Source organism: Capra hircus, chromosome 6 (assembly GCF_001704415.2).
Source record: "Capra hircus breed San Clemente chromosome 6, ASM170441v1, whole genome shotgun sequence".
In the NCBI taxonomy this organism is placed as follows: domain Eukaryota; kingdom Metazoa; phylum Chordata; class Mammalia; order Artiodactyla; family Bovidae; genus Capra; species Capra hircus.
The window spans coordinates 8,328,142-8,353,561 of record NC_030813.1 but is presented as its reverse complement, the minus strand read 5'-3'; positions in this window follow the sequence as shown (position 1 = coordinate 8,353,561).

Here is a 25,420-nt window from a genome sequence, read left to right as displayed (position 1 = left end):
ATGAAGATCTTGTAAGGCAAGTGCAGAGAAAAAGAGAGTGAGCCAGGCAGTCAGGTAAGAAAAAGGGAATTTATTAGAGGGAAAAGAGAGGATGACTGGCTCTTAAGGAGAACTTCAGTGTCAGACTTTATTTTTCTGGGCTCCAAAATCACTGCATCCATGAAATTAAAAGACGCTTACTCCTTGGAAGAAAAGTTATGACCAACCTAGATAGCATATTCAAAAGCAGAGACATTACTTTGCCAACAAAGATCCGTCTAGTCAAGGCTATTGTTTTTCAGTAGTCATGTATGGATGTGAGAGTTGGACTGTGAAGAAGGCTGAGCACCGAAGAATTGATGCTTTTGAACTGTGATGTGGAGAAGACTCTTGAGAGTCCCTTGGACTGCAAGGAGATCCAACCAGTCCATCCTAAAGGAGATCAGTCCTGGGTGTTCATTGGAAGGAATGATGCTGAAGCTGAAACTCCAGTACTTTGGCCACCTCATGCGAAGAGTTGACTCATTGGAAAAGGCTCTAATGCTGGGAGGGATTGGGGGCAGGAGGAGAAGGGGATGGCAGAGGATGAGATGGCTGGATGGCATCACTGACTCGATGGACGTGAGTTTGAGTGAACTCTGGGAGTTGGTTATGGACAGGGAGGCCTGGCGTGCTGTGATTCATGGGGTCACAAACAGTCTGATACGACTGATCAACTGAACTGAACTGAAGGTCCTCCCTTTCTGACGGAGTCTTCCTTGTACCCCACCAATGAAAAATTCCCTGAAGGGATGGTCACGTTGCTGGAGGTCTGGAATCTGGTGGTCTCACAGTTTTGAAAAGATAGGTACCAGTGAGATAACAGGATGCCATTTGGGCAATTTTGTCAGTCTCACAGATCACTGTGATTTTATTCTTTGTTTGTGAGTTTGAGGAGACATCTTATCAGTGAGACCCCATGTAGGCTCTATCACACCTAATTGGGGAAGGATTCAACTCCAAACTCACTTACATGGCTGTTGCCAGGCTTGACTTGATTTGGGGATATTAACCTGAGGATTTCTGTTTTCTAGCTGGCTGTTGACCAGTAGTCACCCTTAGTTCTCTGCCACATGGTCTTCCCTGGCATGACAACTTGCTTCATCAAGCCAGCAAGCGAGAGAGGAATAAAATAATCTACTAGATAGAAGTTATAAGTCTGTTTTAACCTAATCCAAGAAAGCGTACCATTGCCGTATTCTATTGTTTAGAAGCAAGTTACCAGGCCAGCCCATGTTCAGGGTAAAGGATTATATAACACCTTGAATGCCAAAGATAGAGATCACTGTGTGCTTCCCTAGTAGCTCAGCTGGTAAAGAATCCACCTGCAGAATGGGAGACCTGGGTTCAATCCCTAGGTTGCGAAGATCCCTTTGGAGAAGGGAATGGCTACCCACTCTAGTATGCTGGCCTGGAGAATTCCATGGACTATATAGTCAATGGGGTTTCAAAGAGTTAGACACAACTGAGTGACTTTCACTTTCACTTCACTTTCAGAATCATTGTAAACTATCTTAGAGTTTGGTCACACAGGATATTAGTTGCAAGAGAAACTTCTTGCGATTACAAAAAAAGCAGCATTATGTTCAATATAAGAGAGAGGTGTGTGTAGGACAAAATGGTAGTGTTCAATTTTGGTATTTAGAAGCTATAAAGGAAACCATGTTGCAGAATAAATTTTTTTCTTAAAAGAATTTCATGGCTTTTAAAACTTGATTATCCAAATCGTATTCTTCATTGATGGTGTAGTGTTGCATTATAATGAATGGGAATGTGTTTTGAAAAATACAGTTGAAAAAATTAGTAAGATCATACATATATCTTTTAAAAATATCAGTGCTCCATACTCCCAAAAGGGATATCATATAATAAAAACAAGCATGTAAACGGTAACACCGGGAAGAATTCTTACGCATCGTTGCGTGTTCAGTCATTCAATCATGTCCAAATCTGCATGACCTCATGGACAGTAGCCTGTCAGACTCTTCTGCCCATGGAATTTTCCAGGCAAGAATATTGGAGTGGGTTGCCTTTTCCTTCTCTGTCATGATCTTCCCTACCCAGGGATCAAACCTGAGTCTCTTGAGTTGACAGGTGGATTCTTTACCACTGCACTACCAGGGGCTATGTTAAAGTAACTCTTTAGTCAAATACAATTAATGAAACATTTGAAAGTCTTCAAAATGGATCAAAGAGAACACAGAGTATGCTCACTGGAAACAAGGCATTGTCTTGTTCACCACCAACATTATCTGATTTTCTTGGGTTTCTGAGACTTGCTATTTTCTTAAATTAAAATGATTTGGTTGGTGCAAAAGCAATTGCGGTTTTGCATTGTTGATTTCTGCAGTTGGATAATGAATGCATTCCTAAATAAATGTGGTTATCTTATACATCGTTTTAATGCACACTTCTGTGTGTATTTTTTTTGCTAATAACATTATTGCTATTTATTTTATATTTTAGACTAGGGAAATTATGTTACACAAAAAGCACATTTGAGTGAGTTACTTATTTGAGTTAAAAATGTGTTATAAGGCAGCAGAGACAACTTGCAACATCAACAATGCATTTGGCCCAGGAACTGCTAAGGAATGTACAGTGTAGAGTTTGTTCAAGAAATTTTACAAAGGAGATGAGAGCCTTGAAGATGAGGAGATCAGTGGCCAGCTATCAGAAGTTGACAATGACCAACTGAGAGGATCATTGAAGCTGATCTTCCTGAAACTACCTGAGAAGTTGCTAAAGAGCTCAGCATTGGCCATTTTATGGTCATTTAGCATTTGAAGCACATTGAAAAGTTGAAAAAGCTTGGTTAATTGGATATATCATAAGTTGATTTTTAAAAAATCGGTATTTTGAGGCGTCCTCTTATTCTATGCAACTACAATGAACCACTTCTCAGTTGGATTGCAATGTGTAATGAAAAGTGGATTGTATATGACAACTAGTGATGGTTGGACTGAGAAGAAGCTCCAACGCACTTCCCAAAGCCAAACTTACACAAAAAAATGGACATGGTCACTGTTTGGTGGTCTGCTGCCCATCTGATCCACTATAGCTTTCTGAATCAGGAAAAACCATTACATCTGAGCAATATGCTCAGCAAATCAGTGAGATGCACCTAAAACTGCACAATGCCGACAGCTAGCATTGGCCAACAGAATGGGCCCAATTCTTCTCCAAGATAAGGCCCAACCACACATCACACAACCAATGCTTCAAAAGTTGAATGAATTGGCTTACAAAGTTTTGCCTCATCTGCTGTATTCACCTGACCTTTCAGCAACCAACTACCACTTCTTTAAGCATCTTGACAACTTTTTACAGGGAAAATGCTTCCACAAACAGCAGGAAGTAGAAAAATGCTCCCCAGGAGTTCACTGAGTCCCAAATCATGGATTATTACACTACAGGAATACACAAACTTATTTCTCATTGGCAAAAATGTGTTGTATGTAATGGTTCCTATTTTGATTAACCTATTCTGATTAATAAAGATGTGTTTGAGTCTAGTTATAATTATTTAAAATTCAGTCAAAAACCACAATTACCTTTTCACCAACCTAATACCAAATTGACACAGACTTTATCTTATGTACCTATTTGTGGCATGAGAAATTAAAGGACATTTACAGTTGAGTACTAATATATGACACCTAAAATATAGTCAGTGATGTGTGAGCTGATTAACAATTTCATATTTTATATAATTTTTCATAATTTTTAAAAACTCCATTTGTCATTGAGAAATGATATTAAAATTTATAGCAGCTATTGTAAATTGCAATAAAGAAACACTTCATTAAGTTTTAGTACTAAAGAATGAAGGACATCTTTTAGAAATGAAAGAGGTATGGATTTAATTAAAATGTCAAATTATTATTGAAACAAAGGTCATAATCATAAAATGTAATTGAAAGAAGTTCACTACCTGTACCCTAATGTGTTCTTTGCATTTCAAAATGCATATTCCATATTTGTCATTTAAATAATAAATATCACCTTATTAAAATGAATGAACTAAGATAAGAATTATTATAAACTACATATTTTTATGGAGTTTTTTTCAGATATTCAGTTTTTTATGTGTGCAATTTACTTAAATCTCTGGATAAGTCAAAAATTTTTTATGACATTAGAGGCAAATACAATGATGGTCTTCAATATACTAAAACTTTCTTTATGTCATGTAAGTACTATTTGAATCCTTAGAGTGTAAGGTATTTATTGTCAACTTATCATTAAACTTCTGATTATGTATATAACTTGTGAATATAACTGTGAATGGTTATTAGTATTACATATTAAGTGATGTAGAGCATCATGCATTATTATAAAAAGTTAAGCAGTATATAGGATGTACACTTAGGCATTTGTTGTGGTTGGTATAGTTGCTCTTGTTCTAACTCTTTGGTGGTAGATGGAAGAACATAGTATAGTGGAAAGAATATTCCCCTGGGAGTAATAAGACTTGCTTTAGCTGTGTGATACTGGAAATAAATCAACATATTTCCTTAGGCTGTGTTCTCCACATCTGTCAAATAAGATAAATGAATTCTATGATCCATTGTATATATAAATCTATATTCTCAAAATCTTCATAAATGTACAGGATATCATAGAAATTGTGGATATCTTTTATTTTTTGCCTATGCAGAATGAGGTTAAAAAGGTCATTTTCTGTCTTTTATTTTTGTAAATCATGCAAGGAAAGGTATACAGCATTTGTAGTCAGATGTACACAATGAATTATATTCTAGAGAACACTGAAGAGCAGATTTGAGGGTGCAAGAGACCCTATAACAATGATGCAAAATAGAAACTTTCTAGCATTACAGACACCATGATGAGGATGAACAAAACTCCTAATGAGATTTCAAACTTGTGGATAAATCTGTAAATAATTATTTTAATAAAGTTTATCTTTTGTGTTGATTTTTACTAGTACTTAAAATACACTCTTTGTAAATAATGAGATGACAGTTAACCATAATAGGCTTTCTATATTTTACACTACATAATTTTAGAATTGTCACATTCCTTCCACAAACAATTCTACCCCTATACATAAATACCAACGAAACACCAAAATATTATAGGAAAGTGTTTTATGCTGTTGTTATTTTGAAGAGAAATAATAAGTAACATCACTTCTTATTAATTAAGTAAAAAGAAAAGAATAGGAGAACCCCTGCCCTAAAATTATTTCACCTCATTTTGGTTGTCCAGAACAGAGGGCAACATATATACAACACATAATTTACAATTGTATACACTGCTGTTTTTATTCTCTAATGGATATATTCTATTCTGTGAAATCAAATCCATGTAAAATTTTATTTGACATTCTTAATAATAGAATTTCTTTACCAACTGAAATATCCCTAAGGGGGAGAAATATGGTATTTCATGTACATAATACAGTCAGTATCAAGTTCACTTAGTGATTTTATTTGTTTAAGGAACTAAACTTTCTGGATTAAATTTAACTTTAACAAAAAGTAGATCTCAAAATTGTAAATTGTCAGTCTAACAGGTTTAGAAGTGAAGTTATGTTCAAGATGGTCTATTTACTAATAAATCATTATAAAGAAGCTTTCAAAATGTGCTGCATATTTACCAGAAATAGAATTCTGACTGAAATATATATATATATATTTATATATGATCCTAACAGTATATTCTTATCCCACCACTAACTAGATTTCCCCTATTATTTTCTTACAGTGAAGTATCATATAAATTTGTTTAGGAAAGCAATTGACTTATTCTAGCGAAGAATCTTTAATGAAGGTCTAATTACACTTTGGAACACAGGATTCTTCTTATTAGATACTCACTAACACTGAATAGCTTTTATTCTTTCACATTTTTGCACTGTAATTCTGTGTGTCAGGTTTATCGCTTTTACCTATATTGATATTCAAAATAGGAAAGGGAAGCAAAATAAGTGCACTGATTTTTTAGAGGAGCAAAGTAAATATTTAGCTGAAATCCTTAAAAAGCTACATTAATGCTACATTCTACAAATATAAATTGATTTTAGACAGTTAATCTATTTTAGTTCTGACTCCCCCAAAAGTTAAATTATTCTGTATATTACAATATAATAATTACACTGATGAGCAGAAATAATGAATATTTAAATTACAAAGTATAAGCAACTGATATAGACATTAGAGGTTTAAGATAACATAAAAATATTGCAATAGGAAAACAACTTTTCATATGACAAAGTCAGTGAAAATACAAAAGAATCTCTACCTATTTTGATTGTGAAATAAAAACTGAAATCTGGTATTGGTTATATGAAAAGAAAAATGTTTTCAAACCTAAGCAATTATCATAAATGTACAAACCTGAGCTCTTGACTGACAGCCATATAGCTCTATAGATTAATCAACTCTTAGCAAAAAAAATGATTACATTCTAAATTTTTATTTAAAGTTGTTTGTATCACTATAGTTTCACACAGAAATGTGTATCTGAAAAAAGGTATATGAGCATAATGCAGATGAAAAGGAAATTTTAGAATATATTATTAATGAACATGAAGCAGAAATAGATGTTTCTCTGTAATTCCCTGGCTTTTTCTATGATCCAATGGATGTTAAAAATTTGATCTCTGGTTCCTCTGCCTTTTCTAAATCCATTTTGTACATTTGGAAGTTCTTGGTTCATGTATTGCTGAAGCCTAGCTTGAAGGATTTTGAGCATAACCTTGCCAGCATATGAAATGAGTGTAACTGTATGATAGCTTGAACATTCTTTGGGATTAGAATTGAAAGAATGAACATTCTTTCATTGGGATTAGAATGAAAACTGCTCTTTTCCAGTCCTATGGCCATTGCTGAGTTTTCCAAATTTGTGGACATATTGAGTGTAGGACTTGAACAGCATCATCTTTTAGGATTTGAAATACCTTAGATGGAATTCCATAACCTCCACTAGCTTTGGTCATAGTAACGCTTCCTAAAGTACACTTGACTTCACACTCCAGGATGTCTGGGTCTAGGTGTGTGACCACACCATCGTGGTTACTGGGTCATTAAGACATTTTTGTTGTTGTTGTTGTTATAGTTTTTCTGTGTGTCCTTATCACATCTTTTTAATCTCTTCTGCTTCTTCTAGGTCCTTGTCATTTCTCTCCTTTTTGTGTCCATATTTACACAAAATGTTCCCTCGGTAGCTCCTATTTTCTTCAAGAGATCTCTGATCTCTTTCATTCTATTGTTTTCCTCCTTTTTTTTTTTTTTTTTCTTGCACTGTTCACTTAAGAAGGCTTTCTTATCTCTCCTTTTCCTGTAGAGAATTCTTAAAGAGATGGGAATACCAGACCACCTTACCTGTCTCCTGAGAAACCTGTATGCAGGTCAAGAAGCAACAGTTAGAACTGGACATGGGACAGTGGACTGGTTCAAAATTGGGAAGGGAACACATCAAGGCTGTATATTGTTTCTCTGCTTATCTGACTTATATGCAGAGCTGCTGTTGTTGATGTTCAGTCGCCAAGTCATGTCTGACTCTTTGTGACCCCATGGACAGCAGAATGCCAGATTTCCCTGTCCTTCACTGTCTCTTGGAGTTTGCTTAAACTCATGTTCATTGAGTTGGTCATGCCCTTCAATCACCTAATTCTCTGTCATCCTCTTCTCCTCCTGCCCTGCATCTTTCCCAGCATCAGGGTCTTTTCTAAAGAGTTGGCTTATTTGTACCAGGTGCTTAAAGTATTGGAGCTTCAGCTTCAGTCTTTTCAATGAATATTCAGTGTTGATTTCCTTTAGGATTGACTGGTTTGGTCTCTTTGCGGTCCAAGGGATTCTAGAGTCTTCTCCAGCACTACAATTTGAAAGCATTAATTTGTTTGTGCTCAGCCTTCTTTATGGTCTTGATTCTCACATTCATACATTTCTACTGGAAACATCACAGATTTGACAATATATTGGAAACAATATAGCTTTGACTATATGGACTTTTGTCAGTGAAGTGATGTATCTGCTTTTTAATACCTTGTTCAGGTTTGTCATAGCTTTTCTTCCAATGAGCAAGCAACTTTAAATTTCATGGCTGCAGTCACTGTTTGCAGTGATTTCAAAACCAACATAAAACCTGCTATTATTTCCATTTTTTCCTGTTTATTTGCCATGAAGTGATGGAACCAGATACCATAATCTTAGTCTTCTGCATATGGAGTTTTAAGCCAGCTTTTTCACTCTCCTCTTTCATCCTCAAGAGGCTCTTTAGTTCCTGTTCACTTTCTGCCATCAGGCTGTATTATCTGCGTCTCAGGTTGTTGATATTTTTCCTGTAATCTTTTATTGTGTATGTTGTTTTCCTTTTTTAATTAAATAATTTATTTTAATTGGAGGCTGATAACTTTACAATACTGTGGTGGATTTTGCCATATATTGACATGACTCAGCCATGGGTGTACATGTGTCCCACCATCCTGAATGCCTCACCCACCTCCCTCCCCACACCATCCCTCTGAGTTGTCCCAGAGCACCAGATTTGAATGCACAGCCTCATGCATTAAACTTGCACTGTTCGTCTATTTTACATATGGCAATGCACATGTTTCAATGCTATTCTCATATTGTTCCACCTTCGCCTTCTCCCACATAGTCCAAAAGTCTGTTCTTTATATCAGTGTCTCTTTTGCTGTCTTGTATAGGGTCGTTCATTATCGTCTTTCTAAATTCAATATGTATGCATTAATTTACTTTATTGGTGTTTCTCTTTCTGGCTTACTTCACTCTGTATAATAGGCTCCAGTTTCATCCACCTCGTTAGAATTGACTCAAATCCATTCCTTTGTATGGCTGAGTAATATTCTATTGTGTATATATACTACAACTTTCTTATCCATTTGTCTGCTGATGGACATCTAGGTTGCTTCCGTGTCCTAGCTATTATAAATGATGCTGTAATTAATATTGGGGTATATGTGTTTCTTTCAATTCTGGTTTCCTCTCTGTGTATGCCCAGCAGAGGGATTGCTGGGGCATATGCCAGTTCCATTTTCAGTTTTTTAAAGAAATCTTCACACTCTTCTCTGCAATGGCTGTACTAGTTTGCATTCCTACCAACAGTGTTGGTAAGAATTGAGGGTTGCCTTTTCTCCACACCCTCTCCAGCATTTATTGTTCGTAGACATTTTTTTAATATAAATTTATTTATTTTAATTGGAGGTTAATTACTTTACAATATTGTATTGGTTTTGCCATACATCAACATAAAACCACCACAGTTATACAGATGTTCCCATCCTGAATCCCCCTCCCTGCCCGTACCATCCCTCTGAGTCGTCCCAGTGTACCAGCCCCAAGCATCCAGTATCATGCATCAAACCTGGACTGGCGATTCATTTCATATATGATATTATACATGTTTCAATACCACTCTCCCAAATCCCACCCTCTCCCTCTCCCACAGAGTCCAAAAGACTGTTCTATACATCTGTGTCTCTTTTGCTGTCTCACGTACAGGGTTATGGTTACCATCTTTCTAAATTCCATATATATGTGTTAGCATACTGTATTGGTGTTTTTCTTTCTGACTTACTTCACTCTGTATAATAGGCTCCAGTTTCATCCACCTCATTAGAACTGATTCAAATGAATTCTTTTTAATGGCTGAGTAATACTCCATTGTGTATATGTACCACAGCTTTCTTATCCATTCGTCTGCTGATGGACATCTAGGTTGCTTCCATGTCCTGGCTATTATAAACAGTGCTGAGATGAACACTGGGGTACACATGTTTCTTTCAATTCTGGTTTCCTCGGTGTGTATGCCCAGCAGTACAATTGCTGGGTCATGGACACGACTGAGTTAACTCACTTTCACTTTTCACTTTCATACATTGGAGAAGGAAATGGCAACCCACTCCAGTGTTCTTGCCTGGAGAATCCCAGGGATGGGGGAGCCTGATGGGCTGCTGTCTATGGGGTCGCACAGAGTTGGACACGAATGGAGCAACTTAGCAGCAGCAACAGCAGCAAAGCAGTTCTATTTCCAGTTTTTAAAGGAATCTCCACGCTGTTCTCCATAGTGGCTGTACTAGTTTGCATTCCCACCAACAGTGTAAAAGGGTTCCCTTTTCTCCATACCCTCTCCAGCATTTATTGCTTGTAGACCTTTGGATTGCAGCCATTCTGACTCACGTGAAATGGTACCTTATTGTGGTTTTGATTTGCAGTTCTCTGATACTAAGTGATGTTGGGCATCTTTTCATGTGTTTGTTAGCCATCTGTATGTCTTCTTTGGAGAAATGTCTATTTACTACCTTGACACATTTTTTATTGGGTCATTTATTTTTCTGGAATTGAGCTGAAGGATTTGCTTATATATTTTTGAGATTAGTTGTTTGTCAGTTTCTTCATTTGCTATTATTTTCTTCCATTCTAAAGGCCATCTTTTCACCTTGCTTATAGTTTCCTTTGTTTTGCAGAAGCTTTTAAGTTTAATTAGGCCCCATTTGTTTATTTTTGCTTTTATTTCCAATATCCTGGGAGGTGGGTCATAGAGGATCCTGCTGTGATTTATTTCAGAGAGTGTTTTGCCTATGTTCTCCGGTAGGACTTTTATGGTTTCTGGTCTTACATTTAGATCTTTAATCAATTTTGAGTTTATTTTTGTGTATGGTGTTAGAAAGTGTTCTAGTTTCATTCTTTTACAAGTGGTTGACCAGTTTTCCTAGCACCACTGGTTAAAGAGATTGCCCTTAATCCATTGTATATTCTTGCCTCCTTTGTCAAAGATAAGGTGTCCATAAGTGCATAGATTTATCTCTGGGCTTTCTATTTTGTTCCATTGATCTATATTGCTGTCTTTGTGCCATTACTATACTGTCTAGATGACTGTGGCTTTGTAGTAGAACCTGAAGTCAGGCAGGTTGATTCCTCCAGGTCCATTCTTCTTTCTCAAGATTGCTTTGGCTACTCGAGGTTTTTCGTATTTCCATACAAATTGTGAAATTATTTGTTCTAGCTCTGTGAAAAATACTGTTGGTAGCTTGATAGGGATTGCATTGAATCTATAGATTGCTTTGGGTAGTATACTTATTTGCACTATATTGATTCTTCCAATCCATGAACATGGTATATTTCTCCATCTATTAGTGTCCTCTTTGATTTCTTTCACCAGTGTTTTATAGTTTATATATATAGGTCTTTAGTTTCTTTAGGTAGATATATTCCTAAGTATTTTATTCTGTTTGTTGCAATGGTGAATGGAATTGTTTCCTTAATTTCCCTGTTTTCTCGAGGTTAGTGTATAGGAATGCAAGGGATTTCTGTGTGTTAATTTTATATCCTGCAACTTTACTATATTCATTGATTAGCTCTAGTAATTTTCTGGTGGAGTCTTTAGGATTTTCTATGTAGAGGATCATGTCATCTGCAAACAGGGAGAGTTTTACTTCTTCTTTTCCAATTTAGATTTATTTCTTTTTCTGCTCTGATTGCTGTGGCCAAAACTTCCAAAACTATGTTGAATAGTAGTGGTGAAAGTGGGCACCCTTGTCTTGTTCCTGACTTTAGGGAAAATGCTTTCAATTTTTCACCATTGAGGATAATGTTTGCTGTGGGTTTGTCATATATAGCTTTTATTATGTTGAGGTATGTGCCTTCTATTCCTGCTTTCTGGAGAGTTTTTATCATAAATGGATGTTGAATTTTGTCAAAGGCTTTCTCTGCATCTATTGAAATAATCATATGGCTTTTATTTTTCAAAATAAAAATTGGTTGTTAATGTGGTATATTACATTGGTTGATTTGCAGATATTGAAGAATCCTTGCATCCCTGGGATACAGCCCACTTGGTCATGATGTGTGATCTTTTTAATGTGTTGTTGGATTCTGATTGCTAGAATTTTGTTAAGGATTTTTGCATCTATGTTGATCAGTGATATTGGTCTGTAGTTTTCTTTTTTTGTGGCATCTTTGTCAGGTTTTGGTGTTAGGATGATGGTGGCCTCATAGAATGAGTTTGGAAGTTTACCTTCCTCTGCAGTTTTCTGGAAGAGTTTGAGTAGGATAGGTGTTAGCTCTTCTCTAAATTTTTGGTAGAATTCAGCTTTGAAGCTGTCTGGACCTGGGCTTTTTTTTTTTTTTTTTTTTTTTGCTGAAAGATTTCTGTTTGTTGACTTTTTGATGGCAGCCATTCTGACCAGTATGAGATGGTAACTCATTGTGGTTTTGATTTGCATTTCTCTGATAATGTGTGATGTTGAGCATCTTTTCATGTGTTTGTTTATTATCTATGTGTCTTCTTTGGAGAAATGTCTGTTTCGTTCTTAGGCCCATTTTTTGACTGGGTTATTTATTTTTCTGTTATTGAGCTGCATGAGCTGCTTGTATATTTTGGAGATTAATTCTTTGTCAGTTGCTTCCTTTGCTATCATTTTCTCTCATTCTGAAGGCTGCCTTTTTACCTTGCTTATAGTTTCCTTCCTTGTGCGAAAGATTTCAAGTTTAATTAGGTCCCATTTATTATTTTTGTTTTTATTTCCATTACTCTGGGAGGTGGATCATAGAGGATCTTGCTGTGATTTATGTCAGAAAGTGTTCTGCCTATGTTTTCCTCCAAGAATTTTATAGTTTCTGGTCTTACATTTAGGTTTTTAATCCATTTTGAACTTATCTTTTTATATAGTGTTAGATAGTGTTCTAGTTTCATTCTTTTACAGGGGGTTGACCAGTTTTCCCAGCAGCACTTGTTAAAGAGATTGTCTTTAATCCATTGTATATTTTTGCCACCTTTGTCAAAGATAAGGTGTCCATAGGTATGTGGGTTCGTTTCTGGGCTTTCTATTTGGTTTCATTTTTCTGTCTTTGTGCCAGTACCATACTGTTTTGATAACTGTACCTTTGTAGTATATTCTGAAGTCAGGCAGGTTGATTCTTCTGGGTCCCTTCTTCTTTCTCAAGATTGCTTTGGCTATTTGAGGTTTTTTGTGTTTCCATACAAATTGTTAAATTATTTTTTCTAGTTCTCTGAAAAATGCCATTGGTAGCTTGATGGGGGGTTGCATTAAATCTATAGATTGCTTTTGGTAATATATTCATTTTCACTATATTGTTTCATTTAATCCAAGAATATGGTATATTTCTCCACTTATTTGTGTCATCTTTAATTTTTTTGTCAATGTTTTATAGTTTTCTATATATGCTGCTGCTGCTGCTAAGTCGTTTCAGTTGTGTCCGACTTTGTGTGACCCCAGAGACGGCAGCCCACCAGGCTACGCCATCCGTGGGATTCTCCAGAAAAGAACCCTGGAGTGGGTTGCCCTTTCTCCAATTCATAAAAGTGAAAAGTGAAAGTGAAGTCACTCAGTCGTGTCTGACTGTTCACGACCCCATGAACTGCAGCCCACCAGAATCCTCCGTCCATGGGATTTTCCAGGTAAGAGTAATGGTATAGATCTTTTATTTCTTCAGGCAAATTTATTCCTAAGTATTTTTTTTCTTTTCATTGCAATGGTGAATGTGATTGTTTCCTTAATGTCTCTTGTTCTTTGTCATTCTTAGTGTATACGAACACAAGGGATTTCTGTGCATTGATTTTATATCCTACAACTTTACTATAATTATCAATCAGCTCTAGTAATTTTCTGGTGGTGTCTTTAGGGCACAGGATCATATCATCCCCAAACAGTGAGAGTTTTACTTCTTTTCCAATCTGGATTTCTTTAATTTCTTTCTCTTCTCTGAGTGCTGTGGCTAGGACATCCAAAACTGTGTTGAACAGTAGTGGTGACAGTGGGCACCATTGTCTTGTTTCTGATTTTAGCAGAAGTGGTTTTCAATTTTTCGCCATTGAGGATAACGTTTGCTGTGGGTTTGTCATATACAGTTTTTATTTTGTTGAGCTTTGCTCCTTCTATGCCTGCTTTCTGGAGAGTTTTTATCATAAGTGGATGTTGAATTTTGTCAAACGCTTTCTCTGCATCTATTGAGATAAGCATATAGTTTTTACCTTTCACATTGTGTATCATATTGATTTTTTGTGAATATTGAAAAATCCTTGCATCCCTGGGATAAAGTCCACTTGGTCATGATGTATGACCTTTTTAACATATTGTTGGATTCTGTTTGCTATTATTTTGTTGAGGATTTTTGCATCTATGTTCATCGGTGATAGTGGCCTGTAGTTTTTGTTGTTGTTGTTGTTGTTTTTGTAGCATCTTTGTCTTGCTTTGTTATTAGGAAGTTGGTGGCATCATACAATGAGTCTGGGAGTTTGCCTTCCTCTGCGATTTTCTGGATAAGTTTGAGTAAGATAGGTGTTAGCTCTTCTCTAAATTTTTGGTAGAATTCACCTGTGAAGCTATCTGGTCCTGGGCTTTTGTCTGTTAGATTTTTGATTACAGCTTTGATTTCCATGCTTGTGATAGGTCTGTTAAGATTTTCTATTTCTTCCTGGTTCAGTTTTGGAAGGTTGTAATGATCTAAGAATTTGTCCATTTCTTCCAAGTTGTCCATTGTATTGGCATAGAGTTGCTGATAGTAGTCTTTTATGATCCTTTGTGTTTCTATGTTGTGTGTTTTGATTTCTCCATTTTCATTTCTAATTTTGTTGACTTGATTCTTCTCTCTTTTTTCTTGATGAGTCTGGCAAAAGATTTTTTCTTTTATCATCTCAAAGAACCAGCTTTTAGTTTTGCTAATTTTTGTTATAGTCTCCTTCATTTCTTTTTCAGTTATTTCTGCTCTGAATTTTTATGATTTATTTCCTTCTACTAACTTTGGTGTTCCTCTTTTCTTCTTTTTATAGTTGCATTAGATGTAAAGTTAGGTTTTTTGTTTGATGTTTCTCTTGTTTCTTGAGGTAGAGTTGTATTGCTATGTATCTCCCTCTTAGAACTGCTTTTACAGAATCCCATAGGTTTTGGATTGTCACAGTTTTATTTTCATTTGTTTGTATGTATATTTTGATTTCCTTTTTGATTTATGCCATGATCTGTTGCTTGTTCAGAATTGTGTTGTTTAGCCTCTATATGTTTGTATTTTTAATAGTATTTTTCCTGTAGTTGACATCTAATCATTCCATATTGTGATCAGAAAAGATGCTTGAAATGATTTCAATTTTTATAAATCTACCAAGGCTAGATTTATGGTCCAGGATGTGATCTATCCTGGTGAAGGCGATGGCACTCCACTCCACTGCTCTAACCTGGAAAATCCCATGGATGGAGGAGCCTGGTGGGCTGCAGTCCATGGGGTCGCAAAGAGTCAGACAGGACTGAGCAACTTTATTTTCACTTTTCATTTTCATGCATTGGAGGAGATGGCAACCCACTCAAGTGTTCTTGCCTGGAGAATCCCAGGGACGGGGGAGACTGGTGGGCTGCTGTCTATGGGGTCGCACAGAGTCAGACAAGACTGAAGCGACTTAGCAGCTTAGCATGATCTATCCTAGAGAATGTTCCATGTGCACTTGAGAAAAAGGTGAAGTCCGTTGCTTTGGGGTGGAATGTCCTATAGATATCAATTAGGTCTAACTGGTCCATTGTATCATTTAGAGCTTGTGTTTCCTTGCTAATTTTCTGTTTGATTCACCTATCCATGAGTGTGAGTGGGGTATTAAAGTGCCCCACTATTATTGTGTTACTGTTAATTTCCCCTTTCATACTTGTTGGCATTTGCCTTACATATCGCTGTGCTCCTATGTTGGGTGCATATATATTTATAATTGTTATACCTTCTTTTTGGATTGATCCTTTGATCATTATGTAATGTCCTTTGTCTCTTATCAGGGTCTTTATTTCAAAGTCTATTTTTTCTCATATGAGTATTGCTACTCCTACTTTATTTTGGCCCCCATTTGCATGAATATCTTTTCCCAGCCCTTCACTTTTAGTCTGTATGTGTCCCTAAGCTTGAGGTGGGTCTCTTGTACACAGCATATATAGGGATCTTATTTTTGTATCTATTCACCCAGTCATTGTCTTTTGGTTGGAGCATTTAGCCCATCTACATTTAAGGTAATAATTGATAAGTATGGTCCCATTAAAATTTACTTTGTTGTTTTGGGTTCGATTTTATAAATCTTTACTCTGTTTCCTGTCTAGAGAAGATCCTTTAGCATTTGTTGAAGAGCTGGTTCAGTGGTGCTGAAATCTCTCAGCTTTTGCTTGTCTGTAAAGCTTTTGATTTCTCCTTCATATGTGAATGAGATCCTTGCTGGGTAGAATAATCTTGGTTGTAGGTTTTTCTCTTTCATCACTTTAAGTATTTCCTGCCATTCCCTTATGGACCGGAGAATTTCTATTGAAAGATCAGCTGCTATTTTTACAGGGATCCCCTTGTGTGTTATTTGTTGCTTTTCCTTTGCTGCTTTTAATATTTGCTCTTTGTGTTTAATGTTTCTTTGTTTGATTAATTTGTGTCTTGAGGTGTTTTGCATTGGGTTTAAACTCTTTGGGACTCTGGGTTTCTCAGATTTGGTGGCTATTTCCATTCCCATATTAGGGGAGTTTTCAACTATTATCTACTGAAGTATTTTCTTGTGCCCTTTCTTTTTGTTTTCTTCTTCTGGGACACCTATGATTCTAATGTTGGGGCATTTTACATTGTCCCAGACGTCCTGAGGTTGTCCTCATTTCTTTTAATTCTATTGTTATTTTTTCCTCTCTGCTTCATTTATTTACACCATTCTATCTTCCACCTCATATATCCTCTCCTCTGCCTCAGTTATTCTACTGTTAGTTTCCTCCATAGTGCTTTTTATCTCAGCTATTGAATTATTCATTATTGACTGGTTCTTGGTTGTTTCTTCTGGATCCTTGCTAAATATTTCTTGCATCTTCTCAATGCCTGTCTCTAGTCTATTTATATATAGCTTCATTTTGTTTTCAATATTTTGGATCATCTTTACTATAATTATTCTGAATTATTTTTCAGGTAGACTCCCTATCTCCTTCTCTTTTGTTTGGTTTGGTGATTATTTATCATGTTCCTTCACCTGCTGAATATTTGTCTGCCTTTTCATTTTGTTTAGATTGCTGTGTTTGGAGTGCCCATTCTGCAGGCTGGAAGTTCATGGTTTCTCTAAATTGTGGAGTCTGATCCCTGTGGGTGGGATTTGACCAATGGCTTGTTCAGATTTTCTGGTTGGGGAGGTTGTATCTGTGTTATGGTGGGTAGAACTCTTCTCTCTGGAGTACAATGATGTATCTCATAGTAAATTTTGGAGTTTCTATGGGTTTAGCATGGTTTTGGGAAGCTCATCTTTTAATGTTCAGGGTTTTGTTCCTCTTTTTCTAGAGAATTGTCATGGTGTGTCTTGTACTGAATCTAGTTGGCTCTTGGGTGGAGCTTGGTTTCAGTGTGGTTGTGGAGACTTTGGGGTGAGCGCTTATCTATTAATGTTCACTGGAGTCAGGAGTTCTCAGATGTTGTAAAGTTTGTGAGTTAAATCTACTGCCTCTGGCTTTTGGCCCATCCTCAAGACTTCTCCATCCATAGAGCATAGAAGTTAAAACCCCTAGATTTATTGATGAAACAATTCTCCACAGCCAGGAATACCCAGACAGATTCAGAGTTATATAGAGAAGAGAAGAGGGAAAAGGAAGATAAATATTACCAGGAGGAGAAAAGAGAGAGTCATAAAGGGAGAGAGGTATCTAGCCATTAATCTAATCCCTAAGTGCTCACCACAGCCTGGAACACCCAGAGAGATTCACAGTTATGTAGAGAAGAGAAGGGGGAGGAAGGAGATAGAGATGACCTGGGGGAGAAAAGGGAGAGTCAAGAGAGAAGAGCGCAATCAAGCCAGTGATTAAATCCCTAATTGAAAATGGATACTGAAGATTAGATTCTTAGAGGTACAAAGTTGATAACAAATATGAAAAAGTAAAGATTAAGAACCTACAATAGAGGATAGACTCAGAAAAATACAATATAAAAATATAAACATATTAATAATTTTTAAAATATAGAATTTTTTAAAAATAAAATAGGGCTTTGTTGGAAAGGTAAAGAAGTAATAAATAGCTAAGTTTTATGTTTTTTTAATTAAAAAGTGATAATAAAAATATATATCTAGGAGTTTCTCTGGACCTGTTGTGGGCAGTGTGGGGTCAGTTCCATGTAAGAGAGTCCCTTGTTCCAGATTATACATGTACTCAAGGTGTATAAGTGCCCCTCAAATATCTCCAGTATTAAAAGCAGGGTTTAAATCTGTTGCACTTGTTACTTCCAGACCATTCCCCCTTCTTTGTTTATTTTGGCTTCCTCTGTTTGCAAGTCTCTTCAGTGTAAAATTTCCAAGCTGACAAAAGGGGGTGAAGTTCAGTTCAGTTCAGCAGGGTGACAATATACAGCCTTGATGTAATCGTTTCCCAATTTGGAACCAGTCTGTTGTTCCAAGTCCACTTCTAACTGAATTTTCTTGACCTGCATGCAGATTTCTTAAGAGGCAGGAACAAAGATCTGGTATTCCCATCTCTTGAAGAATTTTCCACAGTTTGTTGTGATCCACACCGTCAAAGGCTTTGGTGTAGTCAATACAGCAGAGATACACGCTTTTCTGGAACTCTCTTGCTTTTTTGTTAATCCAGTGGATGTTGGCAATTTGATCTCTAGTTCCTCTGCCTTTTGTAAATCCAGCTTGAACATCTGGAAGTTCATGGTTTATGCACTGTTGAAGCCTGGCTTGGAGAATTTTGAGCATTTCTTTGCTAGCTTGTGGGATAAGTGCAATTTTGTCGTAATTGAGCATTCTTCTGCATTGCCTTTCTTTGGCATTAGAATGAAAACTGACATTTTTCAGTCCTGTGGCCACTGCTGAGTTCTCCAAATTTGCTGATATATTGAGTGCAGCACTTTCACAGCATCATCTTTTAAGATTGAAATAGCTCAACTGGAATTCCATCACCTCCACTAGCTTTGTCCATAGTGATGCTTTCTAAGGCCCACCTGACTTCACATTCCAGGATGTCTGGCTCTACATGAGTGATCACACCATTGTGGTTATCTGGGTCATGAAGATCTTTTTTTGTACAGTTCTTCTGTGTATTGTTGCCACCTCTTCTTAATATCTTCTGCTTCTGTTAGGTCCACACCATTTCTGTTCTTTATTGTGCCCATCTTTGCATGAAACGTTCCCTTGGTATCTCTGATTTTCTTGAAGAGGACTCTAATCTTTCCTGTTCTGTTGTTTTCCCCTATTTCTTTGCATTGATCACTGAAAAAGGCTTTGTTATCTCTCCTTGCTATTCTTTGGAACTCTGCGTTGGGTATATATTTCCTTTTCTCCTTTGTCTTTTGCTTATCTTCTTTTCTCAGCTATTTTTAGGTCTCCTCAGACAATCAATTTTTCTTTTTGCACTCCTTTTTCTTGGGCTTGGTCTGAGTCACTGCCTCCAGTACAATGTCACACACCTCCGTCCATAGTTTTTCAGGCACTCTATCAGAGCTAATCCCTTGAATCTATTTCTCACTTCCACTGCATAATTTTAAGGGATTAGATTTAGGTAATACCTGAATGTTCTAGAGTTTTTCCCTACTGTCTTCAATTTAAGTCTGAATTTGGCACAAGGATTTTATGATCTGAGCCAGTCAGATACCAGTCTTGTTTTTGCGGATTGTATAGAGATTCTACATCTTTGGCTGCAAAGAATATAACCAATCTGATATCAGTATTGACCACCTGGTGATGTCCATGTGTAGAGTCTTCTCTTGTGTTATTGGAAAGGGTTTTTCTATGACCAGTGTGTTCTCTTGGCAAAACCCTATTAGCCCTTGCCCTGCTTAATTTTGTACTCCAAGGCCAAATTTGCCTGTTACTCCAGGCAAATTTTTATCTCTTTCCTCCTCTTTCCACTCTTCCATCTAGAAAACACCTATTTGTTCTCTGCATCTATGGCCCTTTCTATGTTTTTTGTATCTGGCCATTTGTTTTATTTTTCATATTCCAAATATGCATATATGCATGCTAAGTTGCTTCAGTTGTGTCCAATTCTGCCACTCTATGGACCTAGTTCATCAAGTTCCTCTGTCTGGGATTCTCCAGGAAAGGGTTGCTGTGCCCTTCTCTTGGGATCTCTTGGACGTAGTGATTGAACCTGCATCTCTTATAACTCCTGCATTGTCAGGCATGTTCTTTACCACTAGCACCACCTGGGAAGCCCATTCCAAATATAAGTGAAATGAAAAAGCTTTTGTCTTTCTCTTTCTGAGGTATTTCACTTTGCATGATACTCTTTTGGTCTACCAATGTTGTTGTCGATGGCAAGATTTTATTCATTTTTATGGCTGAGTAATATTCAATCATGTAGTTATATACTACATTTTTTAAATCCACTCATCTGTTAATGGACACATAGACTCCTTCCATATCTTGGCTATTATAAATAATGCTATTTTAATAATGTAACATATTGCTAATAATAAATTATTAATGTAATAATACTGGCAATTGTAACTATGAACATTGGGGCACATAGATAATTTCTAATTAGTGTTTTTATTTAATTTGGATAAATACCTAAAAGTGAAACTTCTGGATCATATGGTATTTCTATTTTTAATTTTTGAGGAATCTGTGTACTGTTTTCCATCATGGCTGTACCAATTTATATTCCCACCCAGAGTGAATAGAACTATCCCTTTTTCCACATCCTTGCCAACACTTCTTATTGGTTGTCTTTTTATGATATCCATTCTGATAAGTGTGAATTGATACCTCATTATTGACTTGCAAATTGATCTCAGATTTGCAAATTAAATCTCAATTGATTTGCATTTCCCTAATTGGTAATGCTGAGCATTTTCTCATGTGCCAAGTGGCCATTTGTATGTGTTCCTTAGTAAATGTCTATTATGATCCTTTTGCCCACTTATATATATATATTTTGAGTTGTATGAGTTTGTTGTATATTTTGGACCCTAACACCTGATCATATATATAGTTTCCAAATCTCTTCTTCAGTAGATGGCCTTTTCATTTTCTTGGTAGTTTCCTTCAGTGTAAAAGAGCTTATTAGTTTGGTATAGTTTCATTTGTTTATTTTTGCTTTTGTTTCTGTTGCCTGAGAAGATATATCTAAAATCACATTACAAAAACCAATGTCAAAGCACATACTGCTTGTGTTTTCCTCTAAAAGTTGTATGCTTAGAGGTTTTCCACTCACATTTTTTATCTATTTAGAATTTATTTTTGTGCATTCTATGACACAGTAGTTCAGTTTTCCTAACACCATTTATTGAAGATGCTGTCATTTTCCAATGCTATATTTTTGCTTCTATTGTCACAGATAATTGCCCATATGAGCCTGGATTCATTTCTGAGCTCTCTCTCTGGTTTCATTGATATATATTTCTGGTGTTTTTTGTTTTGTTTTGTTTCTTTTTTTTTGCCTTTACCACACAAGTTTTTGAAACTATCATAGCTCTGTCCTACAGGCTGAAGTCAGGGAGGTGCATACCTCCAGTTCTGTTCTCCTTTCTCAAGGTTGTTTTGTCTATTTAGGGTATTTTGTGTTTCTAAACAGATTTTAGAATTCCTTGTATTAGTTCCTTGAAAAAAAAAAATGCCATTAGCATTTGATAGGGTTTACATTACGTCTGTAGATTACCTTGGGTAGTATGGTCATTTTCACAATATTAACTCTTCCAATCTGTGAATAAGGTATATCTTTCCATATGTGTTGTCTTCAGTTTCTCTCATCAGTGTCAAAATTTATTGAATACGGGTATTTTACCTCCTTTGTAGGCTTATTCCTAGGTAGAATATTATTTTTGATGTAAAGATAAATGATTGTTTTCTTAATCTCTCTTTCTGATAGTTCATTGTTAGAGTTTAGAAAGACAACAGATTTCTGTGTATTAATTTTGTATCCTGCAAATTTACTGAATATGTTGATGAGCTGAGTAGTTTACTGGGAGCATATTTAGGATTTTCTATGTATAATACATCATCTAAAAACAATGACAGATTTGCTCCTTCCTTGCCAACATCAGTTCAGTTCAGTTGCTCAGTAGTGTCCGACTCTTTGTGACCCCATGAACCACTGCACGCCAGGCCTCCTTGTCCATCACCAATTCCCACAGTCTACACAAACCCATGTCCATCGAGTCAGTGATGCCATCTAACCATCTCATCCTGTGTCATCCCCTTCTCCTCCTGCCCTCAATCTTTCCCACCATCAGGGTCTTTTCAAATGAGTCAGCTCTTTGCATCAGGTGGCCAAAGTATTGGAGTTTCAGCTTCAACATCAGTCCTTCCAATGAACACCCAGGACTGATCTCCTTTAGGATGGACTGGTTGGATCTCCTTGCAGTCCAAGGGACTCTCAAGAGTCTTCTCCAACACCACAGTTCAAATGCATCAATTCTTCTGTGCTCAGCTTTCTTTATAGTCCAACTCTTGCATCCATATATGACCACTGGAAAAACCATAGCCTTGACTAGACCTTGCCAACATAAATTCCTTTTATTTCTTTTTCTTGTCTGATTGCTGTCTAGGATTTCCAATACTATGTTGAACAAAAGTTGAAGCGAGATCTTCCTTGTCTTGTTCTTAAACTCAGAGGAAATACTTTCAGTTTTTTGCCATTGAGTATGATATTAGCTGTGGGCTTGTCATGTATGGCCTTTATTATGTTAAGGTCAGTGCAGTTCAGTCACTCAGTTGTGTCTGATTCTTTGTGACCCCATGGAGTGAAGCATGTCAGCCTTCTCTGTCCATTACCAACACCCAGAGCTTACCCAAACTCATGTCTATTGAGTCAGTGATGCCATCCAACCATCTCATCCTCTGTCATACCCGTCTCCTCCTGCCTTCAGTCTTTCCCGGCATCAGGGTCTTTTCCAATGAGACAGTTCTTTGCATCAGATGGCCACAATATTGGATTTTCAGCTTCAGCATCAGTCCTTCCAATGAATATTCAGGAGTGATTTCCTTTAGGATTGACTGGTTGGGTCTCCTTGCAGTCCAAGGGACTCTCAAGAGTCTTCTCCAACACCACAGTTAAGGTATGTTCCCTCTATACTCACTTTCTTGAGAGTTTTTATCCAAAATCAATGCTGATTTTTGTAAAAGCTTTCTTCTGAATCTATTCATGTAATTATATAATTTTATTATAAATTTGTTAATGTGGCACATCATATTGATATGTGAATATTGAAACATTCTTAGATTCCTGGAATACATCCTACTACAGATTTGATGAGTCTCAGGGGAGCAGTTCCTTTTGCTGGCTGCTCTTGAAGTGTCTCAGACAGAGTAACAGGGTGACTGAGATGGTAGCTGATGCTGAATTTCTGGCACTTTACTGCCTCGTCTCTCTCCATGCATATATGGAGTCTATATTTAGTGTCTTATTCTCCAGGGCCTTTCCACATGGCTTTCCCTATCTCCAGAAAAGAGCCTGGACTTCATGAAAGGTGGTTCAGGGATACAAGAGAGCATTCCTAGACAGAATATTGATTTAAAAAGTGAGGGGGAGGCAGAAGTTTCCAAGACAATTAAAGGTTGGATACGAAACTAGCTGAGAATAGTTTCTACTTTATTCTTTTGGTAAAAAAGACATGAATCAACTAGAATGAATGTGGAAGGGGACCACATAAATGTATGAACACTGGAAAGCTAATTGACCATAAATTAACAGCCTACTATACTTGCTGTAATTACTATCAGTTACTTTGTTCTTACCAAGATTCAGTTCGAGTTTAAAGATGATTTTACAAGTTGGATATCTCAAGTTTTAGTTTTGAGGCATTTTGAGAAGGTGAAAAGCTGGGAGAGGAGGAGAAAATGGAAAAGAGGGGGAAAAGTAAGGAAAGTGAAAGGTCAAAAATCATTCTTTGCAGATGCTGCTGCCAAGTGTCAATAAAGAACAAATGTGGAAGGTGAAACTTCCTTGAGATTTATTAGCATCTAGAAAAAAATTCAGCAGCAAATTTGTATTGCCAAAATTTGACAGAATAGGCAAATATTCAGTGAGAGCAGGGTGCTTGATGAAACCACAAGGATATGAAAAGAATAACATTATTGGGAAATTATCAAAAGCAAAAAAAAAATGCTGCTCAGAATATAAATGCTTTAGGAAAGCAAACTAATACATCATTATCACAAAAATGTGATAGAAATTATTTCAGGGTTGTGTTTTTATAACTAAAACTAGAATAATGTGCATGAAAAAATGAAGGGCTCCTGCATGGATAATGAAAGCTCTTAAATAGTTTGAGCTAGTTGAAATATTTGAATTTATTTATTTGACTGTAGTAGCATTCAGATTTTGCATATCCATAATTGTTAAAACATGTCAAAACATATCTCAAAACACTTTCACTCTAACAATAATTTTGTTGAGGTTAAAAAGTTATAGGAAGTCTTATTGTTTCATCCAGGGGAGTAGATCTTTTTTATAATGCTACACTTAGAACATTTTTGACAAGTCTATTGATTTCAGAGTCTCATAGAACAATTCCCTTAATGCTACACATGAGGAAGCTTGTGTGTTCAAGTATTTTAGTTAAGAAACAGTTAAGGATAAGTGCAATATTTTCTGCTGCCATTCTTAGATTGCTTTAAGTGTTAAAGAAAGAAGAAATATTTAAAATAACTCAATTTTAAGACAATACCACCAAATATATGGGCTATAATAAAGCATAATATTTTAGGTATTTTAGATAGAAAAATAACATGAAAAAATTTAAAGTATTTTAGGTTCAGTTAAGTTGCTCAGTATGTTCAACTCTGAGAACCCATGGACTGCAGCACCCCAGGCCTCACTGTCCAACACCAACTCCTAGAGCTTGCTCAAACTCATGTCCATCGAGTCAGTGATGCCATCCAACCATCTCATCCTCTGTCATCCTCTTCTCTTACTGCTTTCAATCTTTCCCAATATCAAGGCCTTTTCCAGTGAGTCAGTTCTTTACATCAGCTGGCCAAAGTCTTGGAGCTTCAGCTTCAGCATCAGTCCTTACAATTAATATTCAGGGCTGATTTCCTTTAGGATGGACTTGTTGGATCTCCTTGCAGTTCAAGGGACTCTCAAGAGGCTTCTCCAACACCACAGTTCAAAACCATCAATTTTTCAGCACTCAGCTTTCTTTATGGTCCAACTGTCACATCCATACATGACTATTGGAAAATCCATAGATTTGACTAGACAGACCTTTGTTGGCAAAGTAATATCTCTGCTTTTTAATATGCTATCTAGGTTAGTCACAGCTTTTATTCCAAGGAGCAAGTGTCTTTAAATTTCATAGCTGCAGTCATCATCTACAGTGATTTTGGAGCCCAAGAAAATAAAGTCTGTAACTCTTTCCCCATCTCTTTGCCATAAAGTGATGGGACCAGATGCCATGGTCTTAGTTTTCTGAATGTTGAGTTTTAAGCCAACTTTTTCACTCTCCTCTTTCACTTTCATCAAGAGGCCCTT